A 4,075-nucleotide genomic window follows, 5' to 3' on the forward strand; every position below is an offset into this window, starting at 1 on the left:
TCTTTCCCTGCTCCTCACTGTCCACTCATCCTCTGCCGGGGCCTTCTGAGGACGGAGGGGACATCCCTGCCCCAGAGACCTGGGGACCGGCTCACAGACGGGAGGCACCACCCAAGCCTCTGGGCTGGAGGGCCATGCTCATTGTCCAGTGGGGAAATCAGGACACAAAGAGGCGGAGTCCTCTTCACCCGCGGCTTAGTGATCAGGTCTGGCTGGCTGGGTGCTGGGGCCAAGGCTGGGGTGCCACCATATTTTAGGGGAACCTTTGCTTGATGAAACTGGAGAAGCCTCTATAGTCCCACAGGGGTCAGTGGGGAAGGGAGGCATGTCGCCCATTCTGCGTGGCTCAGAGAGGGCCAGCAGCTCACCAGGGAAGCACAGCGGCCAGGTGGGGTCAAGCAGTGAAGCCAGCAACTCGGGTTCTGTGCCTGACCTTCCCTTCTACCCAGCCAGCGCCCCGCCTCCAGCAATCCACGGGAGCGACATTCCACCCTTCCAGATTCATTGCTGGTGGCGCATGCTTGTCATTCCTGCACTCAGGAAGCTGAGGCAGGAGGATCATCATGCGTTTGAGGCCAGCCTGGGCTACATAGTGAGACTAAAACCCTAGCAAGCTGGTGAAGGCAGAAGGCAGGTCCAGCCTCGCTGACCTCCAGGGCTCAGGCCCCTTTCCTGTCACCCAAGGCCCCTGTGCGCGGGACAGGCGACAGCTGCAGCCACAGGTGAGCTGACCACTCGCCGGCCCCTCCCCCCCCACACCCGGCCCTGGCCTCTGCCCAGCTCTGCCTGCGAGGAGCGGGAGCCCGGAGGCCCTGGAGCCGATGGGCCTAGGGCGCGCGGAGGTGTGTTTTGAAATCTGCTTCCTTTTGGCCACGCTTGAACTTCCAAGCAGTGGAGTTTGACTGACAGGCAGACGGCAGAGCCGGCTCCCTGCGGGGCCGGGGCAGAGATGGGGGAGGGGGGCTCCCCGCTCCTGCGCTCAGGCTGGGGAGGGGCTGGGCTGGGCTTCCTGCGCCTGTCCAGTGGGGATCTGGAGTCAGCTACAGAAAGACCCCGGAACCCCAGTCCCCAGCCTCTGCAGGAAGCACCTCGGACGGGAAATCGGCCTCAGCGCGGGAGGGCACGGCTTACCCACCCGCCTTACTCAGGAAGCGGCGGATCAAGTGAGATGCGTTGGGCTGCGCAAAAAGCTTAGCGCGGGCCCCGCCCAGTGCGTGCTCCATACGCATCACCAAATGAATACATTTGTTGAGCCCCATTCTTTATTTTTAGTTTTCTGAGACAGGGTCTCACTATGCAGTTCAGGCTGGCCTCCAACTTGCAGTGATCCTCCTGCCTCAGCCTCCCGAGTGCTGGGATTATAGGCAGGCGCCACCACGCCCGGCTTCAGTGCCAGTCCTGCCAGACTTCCTTTGCCTGGCTCCTTTGCAAGCTGTTTCCTGCCAGCCTGGGCCACTTGGAGCAGCTGGTTGGCGATTACCTGGCACTCTGGCCCCTTCCCCTGTTTTGGTGGCATCTCCGGCAGTGGCTGGGTCACCTCGTGGTTTCAGTTTGTAAAGGCAGCCCTGTGTGGACTGCAGTTCCGGCACCCCCACCCATTGTCCCTGAGTGTCCCTGCAAATGCTGTCCCCAGTTCCAGCACCTGCAAAGCTCCCTGTATTAAACCCCTCTGTGAAGCCAGGTGTGGTGGTGCACCCCTATAATCCCAGCACTCAGGAGGCTGAGGCAGGAAGATCATTGTTAGTTCAAGGCCAGCCTGAACTGCATAATGAAACCTTGTCTCAGACAAAAAAAAAACAAAACCAAAACAAAAACTCCCTCCGCGGAAATCCTGTGACGCCAGCATTCGGGAGGCTGAGACAAGAGGATCACTGACAGTTCAAGACCAGCCTGAGCTACATAGTGAGCTCAGGGCCAGCCTAACCTACATAGCTCTGTTGCCAAAAAAAAAAAAAAAAAAGTCAAATCAGGACCTGGACACATAGGGAATCAGCCAGTGATCAGGCCTTTGAGGACAGGAAGTCAGCAAGGGGCAGCCTGCCCCCAGCTACCACGCAGCGCTGCGACTGACCCAGGCCCGCCGCCCACAGCTGACATTGTGCAGCCTACAGGAGCCTGGTGGCCCAGGCCACCGAGCCAGCGTAAGTCGGGTCACCTTGCCCTGGTGCGGGTCCCAGAGCCGCCTCTGCCTCTGAACCCCGCAGTATCAGTCACCCTCCAGCTGTCCCCACCCCAGCGTCTCTCAGCTGGAACTGCAGCCTCAGAAACCAGAGTCCTGGGCCACCCCCTTCCCAGGGCTTTGCCTCTGAAGCCCGCTGTCTCTGGGGACGCTCCCCGGGTGCCCTGCCCAGCATGCACCCTGGGTGCTGAGGACACGGGGCGGTCCCGGGCAGGATGGGGGAGCGGGGCTACGGCTCCCGGACATCTGGGCTGGGAGAAGGTGTGAAATATTCCCGTGGGCGGGGAGGGGAGGGGACCTGGCTGGGGACGGCCAGGGCGGGGACGCCTCTCTGCGCAGATGGGACACAGGCCAAGGGGACGTTTGTGTCCACCTCCCGGTGCTGAGGGTGCAGACGTAGGGGCTCCAGCAGGCGGCGGTCGTGACGCCTTTGCTGAGGGTCAGGGTGGCCTCCAGGGGCCCCATGAGTCACCCACTTTACAGAGGAGAAAACTGAGGGTCTGACGTCTTCTAACCCGCCCCGGATCCTCCAGCCGTGCCAGGGCTGCCAGCGTGGATCTGGAGCTGCTTCAGTGCCACTACGGCCTGCTTGGACGATGGCTGCGCTCGGGTGCGACCGCCTGTGACTGTCCTCTATGGGACAGCAGCGGAGACCCCGTGTCCTCAACATCCTGGGTTCTGCAATGCTGCTCTGCCTCAGTCCCCCTTTCCTGCCCCAGTGTGGGGTGCAGGGTAGGCTGGGTCTCCCTGTTCATTCTCTTTTTTCGTTTGCTTGGTTTTTTTTTCGGTACCACGATTCGAACTCACGACCTTGAGCCTGCCAGGCTGGCGCTGTGCCGCTGAGCTAAATCCCCAGCCCCTCCCTGTTCATTCTCTCACAGCTCCTGCACTTCCTTTCTGGGGAACTCACTCACTCACTCATTCATTCATTCATTCATTCGTTCACTGATTCCTTCCTTCATCCAGTCCTTACTGAGTACTCGCCACTGGCCAGGTGCTGGGGACTGAGCACAGGGTGTCGCAGTGTCCCCGAGTCACAAGGTGAACTCAGCAGCACCGACTTCACCCAAACCCTCCTACCGCCACTGAGCGTGACGTCACTCCCGGCAACTTCGTTATTCTCCCAAGTCCTGACGCCTGTCTTTCCTGCCAGGCTCTTGCTCCGCGAGGACAGAGTATTTGCCCCTCCAGCCCCCGAGCTGTGCCAGCGCTTACAGCCGCGCACACAGGAGGAGCAGACACGAGGAGGGATGAATGGCGGAAGCGGGGACGCTCTGGGGCTGCGGTGTGAGCGGGGCTCCTGCCCAGCATAACTGTAGCTGTGTGGGTTCCTCCCAGCGTCGGGGAATGGGGAGCTGGGCTGATCCTCGGAGACAGATGTTGAGCACATCTGGGTCCTCAGGAGACCCAGCTGGGTCTGGACAGGAAGGGAAATGTGCAGGCCACTCCTGCCCAGCACCAAGGGACAGCGGTGGGCAGGACATTGGCGTCCCTGCTCAGGAGAGCACAGGAGGGACCGAACGGTGCGGCGTTTCCCTGGAGGGTTGGGGGTGTTAACCAGGGTGTAGACCTGGGCATGGAGCATTCCTGCCTGGAGCTGGATTCCAGGCCTGGCTCATGAGTCTCTGAGCCTCAGTCTTCCTGTCTGTAAAATGGGCGAACACAGAACTGGCCAAGTACTAAAATGCAGGACACAGCCCCTCAGCACACAGTGCACACTCCATGAACAGCACAGGGTAAAGGCTGGAGGTGTTGGCGTGAAAGGGGCTGCAGGCTGGAGCAGGAGGGTCCCAGGCAAGCAGGGAGCTGCGTGGGTAGAGTGGAGGCAGATGGGGCGAGCCGTCTGGCAGGGGCAGCGGGTGATCGCCTTCTTTCCCTCCTTCCTTCAGCTGCTCT

Source organism: Chinchilla lanigera, unplaced genomic scaffold (genome assembly GCF_000276665.1).
Source record: "Chinchilla lanigera isolate Chin_1 unplaced genomic scaffold, ChiLan1.0 scaffold00021, whole genome shotgun sequence".
NCBI lineage: Eukaryota > Metazoa > Chordata > Mammalia > Rodentia > Chinchillidae > Chinchilla > Chinchilla lanigera.